The sequence below is a fragment of the Carcharhinus amblyrhynchos genome, chromosome 26, assembly GCF_965287045.1.
Source record: "Carcharhinus amblyrhynchos chromosome 26, sCarAmb.v2.hapA, whole genome shotgun sequence".
NCBI lineage: Eukaryota > Metazoa > Chordata > Chondrichthyes > Carcharhiniformes > Carcharhinidae > Carcharhinus > Carcharhinus amblyrhynchos.
In genome coordinates, this window is record NC_137349.1 from 30,322,532 (window position 1) to 30,345,760 (window position 23,229).

Consider the following 23,229-nt stretch of genomic DNA (forward strand, 5'->3'; position numbering starts at 1 on the left):
TGGGGATGTTCGCTGATGATTGCACAATGTTCAGTACCATTCACGATTCCTTAGGTACTGAAACAGTCCATGTCCAAATGCAGCAAGACCTGGATGATATCCAGGCTTGGGCTGACAACTGGCAAGTAACATTCATGCCACATGCATGCCAGGCTATGACCAACTCCAATAAGAGGGAGTCTGACATTCAACGACATTACCATCACTGAATCCCATACTAGCAACTTCTAGGGGTTACCATTGACCAGAAGCTGGACTAGCCTTATAAATATAGCAGCTAAAAAAGCAAGTCAGAGGGTCGGCATCATGTAATGAGTAACTCATCTCCAGACTCCCCAAAGCCTGTCTACCACTTGCAAGACACAAGTCAGGAGAGTGATGGAATACTCTCCCCTTGATAGATGGGTGCAACTCCAGCATTCAAGAAACTTGACACCATCCAGATCAAAGCAGCCCACATGATTGGCATTCCTTCCACAAATATCCACTCCGTCCACCATCGACGAACAGTGGTAGCCATGTGTATCATCAGCAAGATACACTGCAAGAACTCACCAAGGCTCTGTAGACAGCCCCTCCCAAAGCCACAACCACTATCATCTAGAAGGACAAGGGCAGCAGAAACACAGGAACACCACCATCTGCAAGTTCCTTTCCAAAACACTCACCATCCTCATTTGGAAACTATCGCTGTTCCTTCACTGTTGCTGGGTCAAAACCCTGGAACTCAGTCCCTAAGAGTAATGTGGGTGTACCTATACTACAGCGAGTATAGTGGTTCAAGATGATAGCTCACTACCACCTTCTTAAGGGCGACTAGGGATGGGCAAGAAATGCTGGTGTAGCCAGTAATAACCATATCCTGTAAATGAATAAAATAAAATTCTGGAGGGGAAAACATAGGATAGATTTCCACAGGTAAATCAAGAGAAGTCATTCCTTGTTGATGACTAACAAAGAACGTACAAAGCTCCCTTAAGTACTTTGCTTCATCTGAGAATACAACATATTGGGTAGAGCAGAGGGAAGCAATCAAAGACAGTTCTTGCAAAGACAGAAGAAAGAAGTTGGCTTCTATCCAGAAGGCGGCGGACTAAAACCAGATTGTTTGGCATGGCCTAAAAAGGCCAGCGATGCAAAAAATAGGTCTCGAAGGAAACTAAATAAATAAAAGCAGCATTTCAAATATCTCATGCACTTTCTGGTTTGCTTTGGAACACAGCAGTGAAGAAGAATCCCAGATTGGACCCCAACTGAGTTAGTCAATCTTGGCCAGGGCTGCAACCACATAATCCATTTTGGCAGCAATAAAAGGAAGACAGCTTATTACTTGAATGGGTGTAAATTGAGACAGGTGGATATTCAGTGAGACCTTGGTCTCCTCACGCATCAGTCACTGAAAATAACCGCGCAGGTACAGCAGGCAGTAAAGAAAACAAATGGCATGTTGGCCTTCATAGCAACAGCATTTCAGTATAGGGATAGGGACGTTTTGTTGCAATTGTGTAGGGCATTAACAAGAGCATACCGGAGTATCGTGTGCAGTTTTGGTGTCCTTATCTGAGGAAGGTTGTTCTTGCTATTGAGAGAGTACAGCAAAGGTTTATCAGGCTGATTCCTGGGATGGCAAAGCTGTCATATGAGGAGAGACTAAATTGTTTAGGATTATACACACTGGCGTTTAGAAGAATGAGAGGGCATTCCTCAGAAACTTATAAAATTCTCACATGGTAGATTGAGAAAGAATTTTCCCAATGGTGGGGCCATCCAGAACTAGAGGTCATAGTTTGAGGATAAGGGGTAAACCTCTTAGAACTGAATAAGTAGTCTCACAACACCAGGTTATAGTCCAACAGGTTTATTTGGAGCACAAGATTTCGGAGCGCCGCTCCTTCATCATCAGTCCAAAAGCTCCTGCTATTAAATAAGCCAGCTGGATTTTAACCTGGTGTCGTGAGACTACTTACTGTGCCTACCTCAATCCAACGCCGGCAATTCTACATTTTAGAACTGAGGTGAGAAGAAATTTCTTCACCCAGAGAGTGGTGAATGCGTAGATTCAATACCACATAACGTAGTTGAGGCCAGAATGTCTGATTTCAAGAAGAAATTAGACATAGCTCTTGGGGCTAAAGGGATCAAGGGATATAGGGGCAGGGGGCGGGTGGGAGGAATCAGGAAATTGATTTTGATGATCAGCCATGATCAAAATTATTGGTGGAGCAGGCTGAAAGGACCAAATGGCCCACTCCTGTTTCTAGTTTCTATCTCAGAATTCCAGAATCATAGAATTGTGCAGAAGGAGACCATTTGGCCCATCAGTCTGCACTAGCTCCCCGACTGAGCATCTTGCCTCCCCCTCACTTCCAGGCAATGCATTAAAACCAGAACCACAGTATTTTTCTCACACATCATTTGCTTCTTTTGCAAATCATTTTAAATCAGTGCCCTCTCCTTTCTGATCCTTTTACGAGCGGTAAAGAATTCCGTTCACCCTCCTCATGATTTTGAACGTCGCTATCAAATCTCCTCATAGTCACCTTCTCTCCAAAGAGAACAGTCCCAACCTCTCCAATCTATCCTCATAACTGAAATTTCTCATCCTGGAATCATTCTTGTAAATATCTTTTGCAATCTCTCGAACACATGCACATCCTTCCTGTAGTATGGCACCCAGAACCACACACAATATTCTGACTGAGGTCTAACTAAAGTCCTGTATAAGTTCCGCATAACCTCCTTGCTCTTCTACTCTATGCCCAAAAACTTTATTAATTGGATTTAAATCTATTGCCATGGTGGGATTTGAACCCATGCCACCTCAGAACAACCCAGGCCACTGAATGACCATTTTAGTGACATTGCCACTAAGCCACTGTCTCTTCCCAATATTTTTCCCTCAATCAACATCACAAAAGCAGATTACCTGGCCACGATCATATCTCTGTGTGTGGGAGCTCAGTGTGTGTACATCAGCTGACACATTCACAACATTATGATAGGAACTACACTTCAAAAATACCTCATTGGCTGTAAAGTGCTTTGAAGTACCTGATATTTGTGAAAAGTGCTATATGAAATGCAGATTTTCTATTCTTAATCCACTTGTGCTACAGTATGAGAAACACAGGGAGTCTTGTACACAGAAGAAACAGCAACTGCTACATTCCTTAGGAGCCGGACCTTTACTCTCTGGAGCGTAGAAGGCTGAGGGGTGAACTTATAGAGGTCTATAAAATAATGAGGGGCGCAGATCAGCTAGATAGTCAATATCTTTTCCCAAAGGTAGGGGAGTCTAAAACTAAAGGGCATAGGTTTAAACTGAGAAGGGAGAGATACAAAAGTGTCCAGAGGGGCAATTTTTTCACACACAGGGTGATGAGTGTCTGGAACAAACTTCCAGAGGTACTAATAGAGACAGATACAATTTTGTCTTTTAAAAAGCAGCTGGACAGTTACATGGGTAAGATGGGTATAGAGGGATATGGGCCAAATGCAAGCAATTGGGACTAGCTTAGGGGTTTAAAAAAAGGGTGGCATGGATAATTTGAGCTGAAGGGCCTGTTTCCATACTGTAAACCTCTATGACTCTATCAGGCAGCTAGGAGTCGGGGCAGGAATTCTTTGACCTCGCCTGGGATTCTCCGGTCCAGTAACTATGAATGAAGATTTGGCTGGGTGTCAAATTCTCCATTCTCGCCTGCAGCAGTAGTGGGATGCGAGAGATGGAGAATTTTGCCAGAGTCTCTCGTCAGGAGTTAAATAGGATGGGAAAATTACATTCACAGCCCATCTCCCAGGTAAAAAGTCCAGTCATGTCATAGAGTGCCAAGCTGGCATGAAAGTTGATTTTTTTTTACACAGAGAATAGTGGGTGCCTGGAACTTGTTGCCGGGGGAGGTAGTGGAAGCAGATATGGTAATGACCTCTCAGGGGCATCTTGACAAACACATGAATAGGTTGGGAATAGAGGGATATGGTCCCCGGAAGGTTAAGGGGTTTTGGTTCAGTTGAACAGCATGGTCGGTGCAGGCTTGGAGGGCTGAAGGGCCTGTTCCTGTGCTGTAATTTTCTTTATTCTTTGTTTATTCTGCGATTGGTGATATTTTCATTATGGTTCTGCTATCAAAAATGGTTCAGGAATCAACTTTGTTGAAAGAGATAACATTTATTTGCCCAACAAAAACCACAGCAAGAGTCAGCAACAATCTGTTTACAGCAAACTTAGTAACAATTGCATTTCATTTTACCCAGAGTAAAAATCATCAAAATAGCTCATAACCTTCTTGTATAATCTGAACACCATCTCTCATCATACCCTTCTGTCTCTTTTCCCTTTTCCAATTCATGTAAGCTATCAATTTTAATGATCTTCCAAAGAACCATAGAAATGAGTTAGCATTGAAGGGGGCCATTTGGCCCATCTTGACCACACTGACCCAAAGATACCCATGTGCCCTTTCTAATCCCATCTTCCTGTACCTGGCCCATAGCCCTGCAGCTTGTAGTATTTATGGTGCAGATCCAGGTACTTTTTCAACACGTTTAGGGCCTCTACCTCCACCACCAATGCAGGCAGCAAATTCCAGACACCCACCGAGAATGTTTTTCCTCATGTCTCCTCTAATCCTTCTGCCACTCAGCTTGAATTCATGACCCCCTGGTTTTTAAACTCTGTCGAGAGAAACAGGTTCCTCCTGTCCACTCTCCCTACCCCTCGCAATTTTGTAATCCTTAATCATGTCACCCTTCTCTGTTCCAAGAAAACAACCCCAACCTCTCTTTGTAGCCACAATTCTCCAATCCTGAAAATATTCCAGTAAATCTTATCTGCACTCTCTCCAAAGCAATTACGTACTTCCTGTAATGTGGTGACTGGAATTGCACATAATATTAAAGTTGTATCCTCACCAGTGTCTTATTCACTTTCATCTTTATGTCTCTACTTTTAAATTCTGTGCCTCTGCCAATGAAGGAGAACATTCCATATGCCATCTTTACAATCTTATCTATCTATGCAGCTACTTTTAGGAGCGTGTGCATTTGCATGCCAAGATCTCTCACTTCATCTACCCTTCTCAGTATGTTACTGTTTATTGTGTATTCCATTTTACTGTTTGACCTCCTTAAATGCATTACCTCACACTTATCAAAGTTGAACTCCATCTGCCACTTCCTTGCCCACTCCAGCAATCTATCTATATCATTTTGGAGCTTACAGCTATCCTCTACACAGACAATTTTTGTGTCCTCTGCAACTTTTCCAATCATGCCACCCCCACCCCTTCAAGTCCAAATTGTTAATACATAAAACAAACAGCAAAAGTCCCAATACGGAGCCAGGCAGAACACCACTTGAAACAGCATTCAATCTGCAAGGGCAGCCTTCACCCATTGCCCTTTGTTTCCTGTTACTAAGCCAGCTTTGGATCCAATTTGCCACATTACCCTCCATCCCATGGGCTTTTACTTTTTTGATCAGTCTGCCACATGGGACCTTGTCAAACGCCTTACTAAGATCCACGTAGACAACATTCACTGCACTACCCTCACTGATCCTCTAAGAATTCAATCAAATTTGTAAGGCATGACCATTCCTTAACAAAGCCACGCTGACTATCCCTGACCAATACATGTCTCTAAATGACAGCTTACCCAATCTCTCAGGATTGAGTCGAACAACTTGCCCACCACTGAAGTCAGACTAATTGTTTGTCAGTTCCTTCATACCCTTTTTAAACAACAGAACAGCATCTACATTCCTCTAGTCCACACCTATATCTAGTAAAGATTGGAAAATAATCCTCAGAACATCTGTTATTTCTTATCTCACGTCCTTCACTATCCTAGGCAACAATCCATCTGGCCCTGGTGACTTTTCCACTTTCAAGGATTCCAACTCCTCTAATACTTTCTCATTCGTTATTATTATTTAATCCAATATTCTACACTGCTTCTCTTGGATTATTATATCCTAAATCATCCCTTTCCTTAATGAGTATGAAGACAAAAAATTCATTTACAACTCTTCTCGTATCCTCTGCACATTCCCAGAAGTTCCCTTCTTTGTTTCTAATAGTTTTCACTTTTTCCTTAACTATCCTTTTGGTCTTTATAAACTGATAAACCATCTTTAGGTTTTCCTTAATCTTGCTTGCAAATATTTTTTCATGCTCCCTCTTTGATTTCCTTATTTTTTTACTTGATCCCTGTACTTTATATATTCCTGATGTGGGTATGCCGGCGTTGGACTGGCGTAAGCACAGTAAAAAGTCTGACAACACCAGGTTTTAGTCCAACCTATTTATTTGATAATATACTCGCAAGCTTTCGGGTTAGCCCCTTCGTCAGGTTCATATTCCTCCAGGCTATCTGCAATATTAAGTTCTTTGTGACTATCACAAGCTTATTTTTTCTTTTAATTTTCCCCTGTATTTTTCTGGACAACCATGGGGGTCTGGATTGGCAGTATCATTCTTATTTTTGGAGCGGGTATGTCTGCTTTGTGCCCTAAGGACCTCACTTATTTAAATTTATTTATTAGTGTCACAATAAGGCTTACATTAACACTGCAATGAAATTACAATGAAACCCCCCTAGTCACCACACTCCAGTGCCTGTTCGGATACATTGAGGGAGAATTTAGCATGGCCAATGCACCTAACCAGTACGTCTTTCGGACTGTGGGAGGAAATTGGAGCACCCGGGTGAAACCCACGCACACACAGGGAGAACGTGCAGACACTGCACAGACAGTAACCCAAGCTGGGAATCAAAACTGGGTCCCTGGCGCTGTGAGGCAGCAGTACTAATCACTGTGGCACCACGCCACCCACTCCAAAGATGTGCAGGTTAGGTTGATTGGCTATGTTAAAACTGACCGTAATGTCAGGGGATTTGTAGGGTAAATACATGGGGTTACGGACATAGGGCCTGGGTGGGATTGTGGTCAGTGCAGACTCGACGGGCCGAATGGCCTCCTTCTGCACTGTAAGATTCTGTAAAGTGCTTCCCACTGATTAATCCTTTCGCACTCTTATCCAATCCACCTCCCAAGTAATTCCCAACCCTACTTTAGATCAAAGTCCTTTCCTGGCCTGTACGGGGCGGTACATTTATCCACTGAAGCTATTGTGGAAAGTACAGCGTCATGTTGCCTTTGAAAGTTCTTGGTAAGTTTACTGAGGTCTTACAATGGCTCATTCCGTTTTAAACACCCTCTCCCATTGCGGAGATGGATTGTATAATCCATGTCAAGGCACCATTTAACATTCAGTAATCCAAGTGAAATTCTAGTATTTAGTGAACAGGAAAGTCCTGGAGCAGAGGTCGGGTCTGTGACCCAGGTGAAACATACACGCTGGTTAAAGTTTGTTACACATCACCATGGAGACCCCGCCACCGCCTCTCTGCTCTTCTGATTGGCGCAAATTAAACTCTCCTGGCTTCCGATTGGCCCAAATACACGTCCTGTAGACTTAATATATTTCAATGGGATGAAATTGGCATTAAAATGAAAATTATCACTGGCCACATCCTTAGAAAACAGGTTTCACTCCTGTTCAAATCTGTTAAAATTATTGCTTTTTTTAAACAAAAATTCATTCGCTCCCGATTTGCTGATTCTAAGCTTCACTAACTTTCTTTAAATAAAAGTTAGATTATTCTTTCCCTAATATATATTTGTTGAGGAAATGCAATTATTGTGGCGAAAAAAACCTCAAGCACAAATGCTCTGGGGAATACAGAGATTGAAAAATAAATAGGTGTCAAAAAGGTGTGTCAGGTGAGGGGTTTTCTGTAACTGGACTTTGTAAAACTGGTTATTGGCAATGAGAGGACAAGAGACAAGTCTCTGTACATAATCCCAATGGGGATTATGTAAAGTTTAAAAGAATGTAACTGACATGATTACATTCAATTAGCCAAACTGTTTGTACTGCAAATTTGAGGCACCATTCCCTTCTAAGTTACACGTTTTTCCAGACCTTGAATCATTGTAATTTATATATCAGTCTCTCTCTTTTCCCTGTCTGTTTGTTCCGATAAAATCGTCCGAAGTTTTTTTTTTACCTGTTCTCCCGAAGCCGCCAATTTTGATCCGGCGAACTCACTTTTTTTTCCCGAACAGAGGTGGGGAGTAATTAAACCTCCTTCGTTCCCTCTGGCCGCTTTGAGAGGTTATAAATCCGCAGCAGGCTCCAGACTTTGGAGGGTGAATCATTCGCCAAATAAACAGCCCTGGGCTGGTGGTGCAAAGAGAAACCGAACCCCCTCCTCCTCTGTCAGCCGAGTTTGAAACTTGACTCCACAGAGGGAAAAAAAAGTTTCAAATTTTCAAGGAACTGTCATGTAACATACAGCAGCGGGGCGGAATGTTGATTGACATTGAATGTGGCCAATGTAGATACAAACTGGGGCTACCAGGGCAGCAATCAGCACTTAACAAGGGGTGGATACTAAGCAGAGAAATGTCTGAAAGGGGCCAAGTTTCAATGTTGCCAGTCTATTTTTTCTCTCTTTCTGTACGCTTCCTTTATCCAGCCCATTCCCATCTGGAGGCTTCATTCCCCAATGTATCCACTGAACTCCACCGGCTGGATTAGCATTTAGGCTTAGAATTTCTGAATGAATGCTACGATAAGTGGTTTACACCTCCTTGCTTTAATAATATTCTTTCCTCGTTCCCCACACAGTTTTCCACCAGATTCCGATGTATTTATTTACACAGAAGTGCAAACACACTAAGTACAAAAAAAAAGAAAAGTATGAATAATGACACACTGGGATGCATCAGTTAAAGGGACTACACCTCTTCCTTGAACTTTTCATAAACTCCTGGCTGCCCAGACAATCTGAAAACTGGGTTGAAAATAACTTCAAACACTATTTGGGGACTCACTGTTACTCTATTAGGTGATTGAGGGATTACATTGTCATGTGCATGTATACATGAGTATCCAGGATACCACATCACACACTCCAACACTATACAGTCTCTTTACCAAATCAACATTGTGTCATTCTACCACACAGGCACATGGGCAGATGTGAAAGATATACTCAATGTAAGCTTCAGAGTCTGAGTCAAATTATTTCCAGATTTATGAGAATCACAAGACATAACACCGACCACTTTCACAGGGTCACTTATCTTGGAAGGGGTTTGCCAATTGGGCCCAGTTCCCACTGATGTGGAGCTGTCCAGGATAATTGCAGAATTACTACGAAAATTAGTTGTGTAATTTGTTCGTTTGGATCATCTTGTAGCATTTTTGCTGTCTTGTGTGTCAGCATCATAATAATTCAACCAGTTTTGTTAGGCATGAGGCAGGATTGTCCTGAAACAATGAACTACTGCCCGAGGTCAACGGACCTTTCCATAGCCCTCGCCTCTTACGCTCCGATGGTGTAAATAGCAAGGAGGAAAGCCTTAGGTTACAGAACGATATAGATGGGCTCATCAATTCGGCAGAACAGTGGCAAACGGAATTTAACCTGAAAAGTGTGCAGTGATGCATTTTGGAAGGATTAATAAGGCAAAGGAATACACAATGAGCAGTAGGAGGTTAGGAAGTACAGAGGACCATGATGGATGTAGTCAGGTCAAAGCTTATTGAAAATGTGCTTTAACAACTGGACACAAAAGAGGAAGCAGCTATTCTTGCTGTGTACAGACTCACAGACTAAGTCGCACTGAGAAATTTGGGAGAAGGTGACCAACAGTAGGTACCATTATGTCAGTCAGGGACAAAGAACAGTTTTTGGGTTAATCACCAGGCAGAGTGCTGGGGAGGATGAATCCCCTATTCGAAGAAACAAAGCTTTTATTAAAGATCATAGAATCATGAAAGGAAAGCTTGCTACTCAAGTACAACTGAGTATACTCAGCGGACATTCCAACCATTATTTTGTAAATTGAGTTTGTGTCTTTATATGCCCTGTTTGTGAACAGAACTCACACGCACCTGATGAAGGAGCAGTGCTCCAAAAGCTAGTGGCTTGTGCTACCAAATAAACCTGTTGGACTTTAACCTGCTGTTGTGAGACTTCTTACTGTGTTTACCCCAGCTGGCATCTTCACATTAGTAGATGGAGCGACAGGGACTTTGTTTAAATGGACACTGGACGATTCACCCCAGTCGGACAGCGAGAGAGATCCTGTTAAATCTGGGAGCAGCTTGAAACTTTGTAATCAAAAGTACATTTCTGTGGAGAGAATGGTGTAATGTACAAACATGGCATGGGATTTCAGCAGTGTCAAGAAGTTAATGGGCAATACTTTTTGTAGTTTAATGTATCAGTCACCTACTAAATAGTGTTTAGGAGCTCGTGGGTGCATTGAGTAGCATCCCTGCCTCTGAGCTAGAAACTCTGGGTACAACTCTCACACCAGGACTTGATGGCCAAGGAATCATAGTCATGGCACGGTCAAGCAGGGTGAACATCAACCCGCAAATCCTCCCAACATGCCAGTGGCTGGTGGTAAGAGTGGGAAAGACCCCTGGTCAGCCATGTTTGATGGGGAGTGGTACCCCTTGAGTTATAAGCCTCTGGTGACAGACTTGTGACCTGTTCTGGCAATAACTAGCTATGGAAACAGATGAAAGTCTGCCTTAATATATTACCAGAGGTGGAAAGAGAATTGAAAGTAATGTCAAGTCTCTGTTAATTTTAGTTTTGTTGATTACAGTAAAAGTCTTAAAATGCAAACTCATTTTATGTGATTCTTTAAGTTAGTCACTGGGAAATCTACATTTTTTTTTGAAAAGTTATCAGTCTGAATAGGGATTGTAAGAATAACTTCAGACTTCCCAAAATTTAGCTGGAGGAATCACAGAAGAATACCATTCTGTCCATCAAGTCCGTGAAGAGCTTTCCAGCTGATTCTGCACTTTGTGTTTTTTTTTCAATATTCCTGCAAATTTTATCATTCAAGTATTTATTCAATTATCTTTTGAAAGTCACTATTGAATGTTTCTCCCATCCAATCAGGCAGTGCATTTCAACTCTTAATCAGTCATTCTTAAAAAAATCCTCTCACGTTTCCTTTTGCCAATTGCCTCAAATCCATACGCTCTGGAATTGACGTCTCAGCCACTTGAATCAGTTTCTCTTCATTCGTCCTACTGAAACCCTTCATTATTTGCCACACTTTGAGAAAATATCCTCAAGTTTTGTCTGTTCTATCTAAGGAGAATGATCCTAGCATCTACAGCCTATCCACATCACTATAATACTTGGTAATATTCTACTGGAGTAAAGGCGGAATACAATGGGTGCTGGAGATCTGTAATAAAAACAAACAGTGCTGGGGGAAAAAAAACTCAGCAAATCTGATAGCTTCTGTGGAGAGAGCAAAGCAGAATTCATGTTTTGAGTCCAAATGATTCTTCTTTGGAATTTGGATCATTCTAGTGAATATTCTCTCAAACCCTTCCTAACTGGCCCAAAGTTTGTGCCTGGAATTGAACACACTTCTGGATTAGTGTTTTATATTGGTTTAATATGACCTCCTGGGCTTTTTGCCTCTGTTTATAAAGCCCATATGTTTTATTAACTGCTTTGTTCACCTCTATTGCCATCTTCAAATATCTCTGTTCCTGTGCCTCCTTTAAAATTAGACCATTTAACATTGCTGCCTCGACAAATTCTTTCTGCTGGAATATATAATCTTATATATTGGGTTAGTTAAGATTCAATCATGACATGGGGTTGACTTTTCCCGCCCTGCCTGCCATGGGAATCATAGAGGGCAGGACATACACCTCGCAAAGGTCCATTGACCTCAAGTGGGATTTTCCAGCATTGGGGCAAGTGTGGCCGGAAAATCTTGCCCATTATGTCAGAGCAGCAATTTAACAGCACAGAGGTAGTGTTGAGGCTGAGAGGGTAGGTCCAGATATAGAACTGGAAATCATGGGTCCAGGCAGGGAATGTGACACTGATAATGGTCAGGATCTTGCGGCCCTGCCAATGTGTGTCAGCTGGAGTGAGATCCACAAGCCCCGCTCTCCTCTGGCACTGACAGTCGTTGATTCCCAGATGTGCCTGCACCATGCAGTCAAAGCCCTGCACCATGGAGCTCACATGCAGAACCATGTTGCGGGCATCTGCTCCCATGGAGTGCATGTCCTGCATCAATATCCCCACTGCAGGCGCCATCCTCACAGTGTTGGCATTGGTGCGCTGCACCATCTCCTCAGTTAAAAGGCATTGGGACTCCTCCAATTGGCCTTGTGCTCCAGGGAGGGCTGCAGTCATCCCTTCCTGATTTTTGTAACTCTGTGTTTACAGCTCTAGTGGGTGAACCAGGCCTAGGGGCACATCATTGGCAAGGGGCTCATCAGAGCCCTTGGCATTGGCATCCCTCTGAGTGCCAATGCCCTGCCTTCACCTGCTGTGAGGTTCTCATGACTGAGTGACCCAGAAGCCTGCCTACTTATTGCCCACTGAGGTACGAGTATCTGACGCCTCTTCCTGATGGGGTTGGAGAAGTCCCCCTCTTACATGCTGGTGTCCTGTGGTTCTGTGGGTATGGGGATGGTCCAACTTGTTCCTTTGGCCGACCTGCATGAGAAGGGACTTTATCAATGTGTTACAGGGGATACGGAGAGAACATTAATCAGTCACGGGAGACTTGAGGAATGACAGCATTTGTGTTGAAGACGGTCTCTGCTGCCCCCACTTCACCAGCAGTGCAGGCAAGCTCTTCCTCCTATCCAGCCATGTTGAGGGCTCACTCCTGAAACTGTGCTTGGGCATGACTCCAGCTAGCTGCATACTCTGACGCCTGTTGTGGTTGTGTTTGTCCTGCAATGACACAGAGAAGGAGAGTGTAGGTGGGTGTGTTGACAATTAAGATGATGATGAAGTGTGGCAGGCACAGGCCATGAGTGTGAGGAGCAGAGCAGCTACTGGGAAACATGATGATTATGGTAGGGGGAGGAGGAAACCTGGTGCCTGTGTTGGCAGAGGACAAGGTGGCTGAGTCCGAGAAGGGATTGGAGGTGTGTGAGGGGTGTGTGAGGGGGTCCGGTGGGAGACTGGAGTTGGTTCACTCACCCTGGCTTAGTGAGAAGATCTTCTTCCAACACTGCTGCCCCATCCTCTTCTGGAGTGCGCTTGCAGTGACCAAGGCTGAAACTGCATCCCAGGTGGGGGTCGTGACCCTGCTGGAAGACTGTCTCCTGGAGTGGGAGTAGAGTGTGTCCCATCTCTGCTCCACTCCATCCAGCCTCCTGGTGAGGCCGCCCCCCCCCCCTTGCCCCCGTCCAAAAAGTGGGGTACTGCCTTCTTGCCTGCCATTCCCTGCAGCCATTGTGGAACAAGTGCTGGGAGCCGTTTATATGGAGCTCCCCAGTGCTTTAGCAGTTACTTTGCTGCAGGGCGGGTGAATCAGAGGGAACACACCACAGGAGCAGCACAAAACTTGTGGGCATAAAAGTTAATGCAAATGAGGCTTAAGATTGGTAACCTGCTGGTGCCATTGGCAGGAATCACTCTGTTTCTTGCACTAGAATCACCATTCTGTCATTTTTTATAACTTTTCACCCATTAGTGGAGATTATTTGTAACTTTGATTAGTATTATTTCAGTGTTGGTGGAGAGAAACACAAATCCTGAGGGAAGACATTACCAGGGTAACCAGTATTGTTCGAACCTCAGGTTTTGACTGATTTTATCCTTCTAGAATTTTCAGATTTTGAGCGTTGTGGGTTTTTATTTGTGAGTTTTGCTGAGCCACACGTCTTCATCACAAACATTTTAGCTTGTCATTAACATGGCACAATGGTTAGCACTGCTGCCTCACAACTCCAGGGACCCAGGTTCGATTCCAGCCTTAGGCCACAGTCTGTGTGGAGTCTGCACGTTCTCCCTGTATCTGCGTGGGTTTCCTCCAGGTGCTCTGGTTTCCTCCTACACTCCAAAAACATGCAGCTTAAGTGGATTGGCCATGCTAAATTGCCCCTGAGTGGACTAAGATCCCTAAGGTTAGGGAGACTCGTGGGGTAAATGCATGGGGTTACGGGGATCAGGTGGGAGGTGGACCTGGGTAAGATGCTCTGTCGGAGAGTCGGTGCAAACTTGATGGGGTTGAATGGCCTTCTTCTGCACTTTAAGGATTCTATGATATTCTTTTAATATTGGCAGGATCTCACTGTGTGTAAGTTGGCTGTGATGTTTTTATGTATAACTCCAGTGACTACAATTCAAAAATAATTAATTGGATGAGAGGCACTTGGGATATCTTGAGGACACAGGGAATCATCTTTTAGCGCGAGGGCTTTCCTTCTCTCTTTTATCTGGCCTGACACAGCAGCCTGTATGTCAAAACTTTGTCATCTTGTAATCAAGACATTCACAAGAGTACCGTGTGAGGGAAGTCAACAAATTTAAACTGTACGAGAAGAGAGTGCTGATTAGTTGGCTGATGAATAGAGGCATTGCCATGAAGAATGCATCAGTTGATGGTGACTGACGGTTAACTGCCAAGCATTGTTTGAAGTTTAAACCAGGAAACTTGACTGTGATTGGTCAATGCGATGCCCTGAGGAATGAACCAGTGAATGGCTGTCACCTATTTTGTTTAGCTGAAACAGGTTCTTTCTTGTTCTTTCTATGTTCATTCTGCCTGCCAAGCCCAGGGGCCTATTATTAGCATACATAACTTCCAGTACACGCGAATGCGCCACGCCATGCTTCTGACTGACAGTTTTAAACTTGTTGTCAGCATGATTCTTGGTACACCGAGGATTATTTAATAAATGTTGTTCAATAGTGGAATCACAGCTAATGTTGGACATTGTGATTTGAGGTTTGCAAGCAAGGACTCGTGGTGAGTGAAGGGGTCACGGGGTTTGATATGGTTCACCAGTCTCTGGAAGGTCCAACCTACACACAACCTGCTTTCTTCTCATCTCTCCTTTCTCTCAAAGTAGTGAGGCAGGAAATCTGAATGTGCTCAATCCTGACTGTCTTTTTCTCAGTGCTGGAGGCTAGATCTTATAATTATACTTGTTTGGTTGCACAACAAATCTGAAGCAGTTCATAACAGTGCAAAGCCTCCAGTGAAACTGGTTCATGCTTTTAGTTTCATTTGAAATATTTGATCCTTTTGCTATTCCTCACAAAATCCAAAGATAAAATAACATTTCTCAGTGTTTTTACTATTGCTCCAGGAATTATCTTAATGATACAATTATTTAGACATTGTCAGAATGTTTTTAATTTATTTTTTTCTGCCTGTGTCCATCCTAATGTTTTCTACCTTCAAAGTGGATGAGCACTTGTCACAACATAACATTTAAGGCTATGGGCCAAGTGCTGGTAAATGGGATTATGGGGGGCACTGTGGGACAGTGATTAGTATTGCTACCTCATAGGGCCAGGGACCTGGGTTCAATTCCCGGCTTAGGCCATCCTCCGTGTGGAATCTACACATTCTCCCCGTCTCTGCGTGGGTTTCCTCCGGGTGCTCCAGTTTCTTCCCACAGTCTGAAAGACATGTTGGCTAGGTGGATTGGCCATGCTAAATTCTCCCTCAATGTACCCGAACAGGTCCCGGAGTGTGGCATCTAGAAGATTTTCACAATAACTTCATTGCAGTGTTAATCTAAAATTAATGTAGCACTAATAGATAAACTTAGTTGGGGGGGGGGGCGGTGTTTGTCATTTATCAGCCGATGGGCTGAAGGGCCTCTTCTGCATTGTATGAGTCAATGAAACATTTTCCCCATCGCCCTTTCCTCTTGTTTGTTCGCCTTGCCTCACTGGGGGCACTGGCTCTTTTGAATTAGAAATCCAGAGATTCGAGTGCATTACTGAGGGAGCGTTGCACTGTCAGAGGTGCTTCCTGAGGCCCTGTCTGCTGCCCCAGATGGATGTGAAAACTGACATTATTTGAGGAAGATCAGGGAGTTTTGCTCAGTATGCTGGCCAGTAATTGTCATTCAACCAACATCACGTAAATCAGATAATCAGTGTGCTATTTCATTGCAATTTTTGAGTGCTTCCTGTGCGCAAGTTATCTGTTGCATTTTCCTGCATTACATCAGTGACCTTTGTTGTCTGTGAAATGTTTTGACATGCCCTGAGCTCATGAAAGGCAGCATGTAAATACAAGTTTGGACATGATACTATCTTCACTGTCCTATTTGAGTTGTACGAGGATCACCGTTCTGCTTCTGTGTGAACATTGTTTGATCTCAGAGGTGGGCTCAGTTGGAAGCCCCTTTGTCTGAGTCGGAAGGTTGTGTTTCAAGTCACACTCCAGAACTTGGCACATAAGCTAGATGGACAGTCCAGTGCAGCACAGAGGAGTGCTACTTTGTCAGAGGCACCATGCTTTGATAGCAACATTAGCTTAGGCACCCATTTTGTGCATGAGCACAAAAGACCGAATAACGCAATTTGAAGATGAGTGGGTGTGTTCACCAAGTGTTCTATAACATACCTCTCTCTGGTAACCACCAAAAGCAGATTAATCCATCAATTTTTAAGTCAGTGTCACAAGTACATTAACACTGTAATGAAGTTAAAATACCCTAGTCGCCACACTCCTGTGCCTGTTCGGGTACATTGAGGAATTATTTAGCATGGCCAATGCAGCGAACCAGCACATCTTTCAGACTGTGGGAGGAAACCTGAGCACCCAGGGAAACCTATAGAGACATGGGGAGAATGTGCAGACTTCACAACACAGTGACCCAAACTGGGAATTGAAGCCAGGTCCCTGGCGCTGTGAGGCAGCAGTGCTAACCACTGTGCCACCGTGCCTCCTCATGTAATCCACTGCTGTTTCTGGAACTTGACTATGTGCAAAACTTCACGTTTGGTTCCATAACAACAGCAGTTGCTGTGCTTCTGAGTGATTAATTGCATGTGAAATGTTCGGAGAGATGTGATCAAAGAACATATAAGCCATGTTTTCACTGGCTCCTTCGGAACACAGCTGGCAGCTTTGCAATCTACACTTCTGTCTATCTATTTACTGGAGCAGAGAAGAAACATTGCTTCATAGACCCAGTCCAGTCAGAAACTATCAGACATTAGGTTACCGTAGACTGTCTGGCTAACTTCCTGTCTATCATCCAGTCCCACTCTCTTATTCCCATGGGCATTGCTGCATGTGGCCATGCATAGCTTGGAGGTCAAGTGCCATCAAGGTGAATGGTAAACAGCCTAATTTAGGTCAGGGAGTGTTTTGTGAATTTTAAAAGTCCTCAGGCATTCTCCGTTGAAATTGTTGATGGTTTTTACTCAGTGTAGCTGGTTTATTCCAGGAGGTAAAAGGAAAACATGAACATGGAGGAGGCATTGCATGGGAGGAGATTTTTTTTATTGTTTCTTTGTTTATCTTTTTCCTTCCACTGCATCTTAAGAAAGAGAGTATTTGGAACTTGTGACTCTTGTTCATGTACTAAATTGAATATGAAGCAGTGTTTCAGCTTTGGGTGCAATTTATAATTCTGTGCAAATTATCAAAAGATATTGCTGGAACTTCCGAACTCTGGGGCAGTGCGGGGCAGGGTGGGGAGGGGATTGGGTTTGTACCCCAGGGATTTGTGAGGAGACTGCTCAGCTCTCCACCCTGGAAGATCCCACGAATGGATTGAATAAAGAACAAAGAAGAATCGGCTCTTCAGCCCATCATGATGCCCTAACTAAACTAAAAAAAAACCTTTGCCCTTACTCAGACTGTGTTCATCTATTAAGGAACATTGGACACCAATTGTCTGATGACCTGGATTATATGACCCCGATCCCACTATCCGAAGGCTCCCTGGCCTGTATTACCCTCCCTCTGACTGTCTACCCTGCTTCCCCCACCAAATTCGAACCATTTACAAGACACACCCATCTCTTCCCTGGCTTGGAAGTAGCCTTTGAACTCACCTGATGTGCGGCAGCTATTGCTACAAAACAGAGGCTCTGGCCTCATTCTGTTGATTCTGCAGTGGTCGATGGGAAGGCTCAGAGTGCGCTGCCCCGTACAGTTCCATTCTGGTCTGAGTCAGAATGTCGGGCGAGACAGGATTAAGAAGATTTCCGGCTGAGAGGAAACCAGGAAAGGAGTAGCATTCCGACTCTGATGGACACTGCCCAGACGTCCAGGCCCATTTTCTCGCTCCAAGTATCTGCTCAAACTAATTTGCATGTCATCAAATGCAAACCTTCCACGAAGGCAAGTGGCTGTCACTTTAGCACATACTTGAAGAAAATAATAACTTAAAACAAATCTTTGATAAGATGGTGCTTGGAGCAGTTTAATCACAATGACTGATAATGGACTTAACCCAAAAAAAGGAGCATTTTAAATGTATCAATCCACTACCTGTGAACAGTGCAGTTAGAAATGACTCAAATGTAAATACAGGACTATTTTCCAGTTAAATTTAGGTTTATTTATTAGTGTCACAGGTAGTCTTACATGAACAACACCATGAAGTTACTGTGAAAATCCCCTAGCTGCCACACTCCAGCGCCTGTTCGGGTACACTGAGGGAGAACTTAGCATGGCCAATGCACCTAACCAGCACATCTTTTGGACTGTGGGAGGAAACCGGGGCACCCAGAGGAAACCCACGCAGACATGGGGAGAATGTGCAAACGCCATATAGACAGCGACCCAAGCTGGGAATTGAACCTAGCGCTGTGAGGCAGCAGTGCTAACCACTGTGCCACCATTAGATTGGTGTAAAGTCAAAAGTCCCTTTGTGACCTCCTCTGGCTGGAGCTGTTTGGAGCTTCCAGTGGGGGATACCTCGCAGACCCCAGTGTGAGGCAACACTAGTGAGCTCAGGGAAGTCACACCCCCATTTTTACTGTACTAGCTGCTGTAAAGCAGGTTAGAATCGTAGAATCCCTACAGTGGCGAAGGAGATTATTCAGCCCGTTGAGTATGCACCGACCTTCCAACAGAGCATCTGACCCAGGCCCACTGCTCTATCCCCATAACCCCACATATTTACCATGGCTAATCCCCCTGACCTACACACCTTTAGACAGTCAAAGGTTATTTACCATGGCTAAATTACCAAACCTGTACATCTTTGGAGTGTTGGAGGAAACTGGAGCACCTGGAGGAAACCCACGTAGACACAGGGAGAATGTGCAAACAGTGTCCCAAGGCTGAAATCTGAACCCAAGTCCCTGGCATTGTGAGGCAGCAGTGCGAACCACTGTGCCACCGTGCCATCCTCAAGGGCCCAATGAAAATGACAAGCCAGGGAATAGGTAAGTGACTATTTTATTGGATGGAATTTGGCTGATTGGCAGTAAGGTGGGGTGGTCCGGTCAGGGTGGGGGAGGGTGGGGTCAGGTCTGGTGGGGGGATGGTGGTGGGAGTTCAGGCAATGTTGGGAGGGGCAATCAGGTTGGGTCAGATCTGGGGGGAAGATGATGGGAAGTTTGGGTTGTTTCATCCAGGGTGGGGGTTGGGTTTGGTTCGGTGCGGGGGGGTGGTGGGAACATCAGGCAATTCCCATTCTGGGAAGGGTTTTAGGTCATACTAGATGTGGGGCGGGAGGGGTTTGTGTTGGGGGGGGATATTGCAGGGGGATAGAATTGGATCTACAGGTTGGGGGCAATCACTATGGAGGATTGAGAATGCCTGGAGGAGTTGATTAATCAGGGTCCAGTGTGTAGGGCTTGACCCATGTGGGGTTCAATCTGGGTGTATGAAATAGTTGTGCTGAAATCAGAAGTGCTTTGATTTTTTTTATTCTTTCAGAGTAACTACTAGGGTAAAACTGGCAGAACCGTACAAAATGAGCAAATTAAATCACATTGTCGGACGGTTACTAGCACATTGTCCGGAGAAGCCAGTGCTTCTTGATAATTGCTGAGTAAACCCTTATCTGGGAAGTTCCAAGAGGGATTTTCCAGTGGGTCCCCCCACAAAACCAAAACGGGCCTACGCATAGATATCTAGAATATATAGTGATGGAACAAAGATACAGTCTAATTGCACTAATGTTATTTTTAGCAGCTTGTGAAAAGGAATGAACTTTAATTTAGTAGAGTTGATTTACTGTTAGAAAGACTCCCACTGTGAGATTAAATTGATTCTCATGTAGCAACGAGGCAGTGGGAGTTGGGCTGAGATGTACACGGTTCACTGCAGAAGCTGATAAAACTGCTCTGTCTCAGCTAGAATGACAACTAAGATGTTTCATTTGGCCGCAGTACCCTTGAATTACAGAGGGGTAAATAAATAGGTGGATACTGTTCCTGATTGCCACGCAGTGTGCGGATTTAAGTGAGGACCAGGTTCAGCCATAGCGCCTCTTACAGGCAATTATGAAGATATGAAGTAAGAACAGCAGTAGGCCATTCTATCCTTTGAACCTGCTTTAGCCATTTACTAAGATCACAGCTGATCTGTTTGTGTTTCGAGTTCTACATTCCTATCTACCCCCGTAACCATTATTCCTATGCCCAACAAGAACCTATTTACCTCGATGCAGACTTGATGGGCCGAACAGCCTCTTCTGCCCTGTAAGATTCTATTATTCTACCTCTACTTTCAAAATGTTCAGTCACCCTGACTCCAGCACCTTCTGAGGCAGAGTTCCAAAGTTGCACAACCCTCTGAGAGAAAGAAATTCTCCTCATCTCTGACCTAACATGGATAACATCTAATTTTAAAACAGTGCCCCTTGGTTCTAGACACATCCAGAAGAGGAAGCATGCTTTCAATATCCATACCATTTAGATATGCAATCAAGGCATCTCTCATTCTTCTGTACTCCAGGGGAGTCGATGGCCTAGTGGTATTATCGCTGGACTATTAACCCAGCAATTCAGCTAATGTTCTGGAGACCCGGGTTCGAATCCTGCCACGGTAGGTGATGGAATTTGAATTTGATAAAAAATATCTGAAATTAAGAATCTACTAATTACTATGGAACTATTGCCGATTGTTGAAAAAACCCACCTGGTTCACTAATGTGAATAAGGAAATCTGCTGTCCTTACCCTGACTGGCCTACTTGTGACTCCAGAACCACAGCAATGTGGTTGACGCTCAACTGCCCTTGGGGAACTAGCGATGGGCAATAAATGCTGACCAGCTGGTGATGCCCATGTTCTACGAATGAATTAAAAAAAAGCACAAACTATCCAACCTTCCTTCACAAGACAACCTGTAGATTCTGGGTATCAGTCTAGTAAACTAAATGGCCTTGTGGCATCACAGAGAAAGCATTTTAATTGGGAATGGATAGTGGGCAGGCAGTGGATGGTGTGAGCCTCTTCTATTTTTGTTTGTTTAGCTTTTAAATTCTAGTTCTTTTTAAAATTTCACTATCTGCCATGGTGGGAGTTGAACCTGGGTTCCAAGAAAATTATCCTGGAGTACTAGTCTAGCAATGATACCACTACACCACTACCTCCTTGACATTGTTGGTTTGAAGCCTGGGCTAGTTTAACTTTGGGTCTCATTTATATTCTTAAACAAAAACAGAAAGCGCTGGAAAATCTCGGCAGGTCTGACAGTATCTGTGGAGAGAGAATAGAGCCAATGTTTCCAGGCTGGATGACACTTCGTCAGTGCTGGGACCCACCCCTCCACCCCCCATTTATATTCTGCTGGCCAGTTGCTAATAAAAATGACAGTGTAAAAGAGTCAGCTGGTCAGTCGGGTTGGGTGAAGGTCAAATGGTGCAAGCGATGTCAGGCAACACTGTGGTTAAGCCGGGTGGGCTGGGGGACGGGGGAGAATTGTCAGAGCAGGAGATAAGGACAGCAGAGGACCAAGTGTTCCTTCTGAGGCTGCTCCTACTCAGCTGATATCACTAATAAAAATTTAACACATGTTTGATCTCTTCTTCCTGCAGACTATGGCTGGAATTCTCTCAAAGGAATGTCCTAAGTGTCGAATTTGAGTGAAAACTGGAGTAATTCACCCAGATTTTTTCAGATGGAGTTCAGAGAAGAATCTTCCACAGTCTATGCACTGCAGAGGGCATCAGTGTTTCCTCCGAGTGCTCTGGTTTCCTTCCACAGTCTGAAAGATGTGCTGGTTAGGGGCATTGACCCAAACGGGTGCTGGACTGTGGTGAGTAGGGGAATTTCACAGTAACTTCATTGCAGTGTTAATGTAAGCCATACTTGTGACTAATAAATGAATTTTACTTTACTTTAAATCAGTGAGTGGGTTCTATTCCCACTCTGGAGAGGCTGGCAGCATAGTGCTGAGTGGCCCACCGCCCATGCGCGATCTGTCAGTGCCGAGATTGGCACATGTGTTCTAGCCCCGCACTGTCAGCCTCCCATTTCCTGGCCATCTCGATCACTGGCCAGCCCCATGATCCCTACAATGCTGGATCTCTGCCCCACCACAGCCCAATTGTTGGCCTCCCTGACTATTCTTGGACCAACCTGAAGCCCCCCCCTTCCCTTCCACCCTGATCTCCAGCGCCCTCCCCGCCAATTCCCCATCCCCATAGTCCCGACACCCCCCCACAGTCCCGAACTACTGATGCAGTTCTGACCTCCCAGCAGGCTGACCCCCTGCCACCCCCAGCAGTCCACGCCGATCACTGACCTCCCTCCTTCTTCCACCGATCCTGTCTGCAGAGTGAAAGTGGGCCCCCCAAGCCCCACCGGTTGCCCTTCCATGCCCCGTCCCCATCAGGACCTGACCCCATATATCCAACCCCCTTGGTGCTCGATGCTCAATGCCCTAGGCATTGGCACTTTGCCTCTTGGACTGGAAAATATCTGGGAGAACTTTCCGGTTATTATTACGAGGTGGCACAAGGATGAAAGAAAAGGCCTTCCTTTATAGCAGCAGATCATACTGCCGAAGAGGGGCTTCATTTCTATCCATTGTTTTGGGTTTGATACGTGAAGTGAGGAGAGACTGAAATTCATAGATTCATAAAATCATAGAATCCCTACAGTGCGGAAAGGAGCCTTTTGGCCCACCGAGCCTGCACCGACAACAATCCCACAAAGACCCCACCCCACAACCCCCTGTATTTACCTTGCTGATCTCCTTGACAGTAAAGTACAATTGAACATGGCCAATCCACCTAACCTACACCAATAACAATCTCACCCAGCCCCTATCCACATAACCTCACCTATTTACCCTGCTAATCCCTCTAACACCAAGGGGCAATTTCACATGGTCAATCAACCTAACTCACACATCTTTGGAGTGTGGGGGGAAACCGGAGCATCCGGAGGAAACCCACGCAGACACTGGGAGAATGTGCAA

The 23,229-nt window shown here is 44.5% G+C and overlaps 1 protein-coding gene across 1 annotated transcript in view; it reads right to left on the minus strand.

The window, feature by feature from the left end:
- The window catches only part of tnfaip8l1 (tumor necrosis factor, alpha-induced protein 8-like 1), a 73,417-nt gene extending 65,116 nt beyond the window's left edge, over positions 1-8,301 (minus strand). The window contains exon 1 of the mRNA XM_080212962.1: positions 8,074-8,301. The gene's annotated coding sequence lies outside the window, so the exon portion shown is untranslated. The remainder of the gene's footprint in view (positions 1-8,073) is intronic.
- Positions 8,302-23,229: the final 14,928 nt, after the last annotated feature.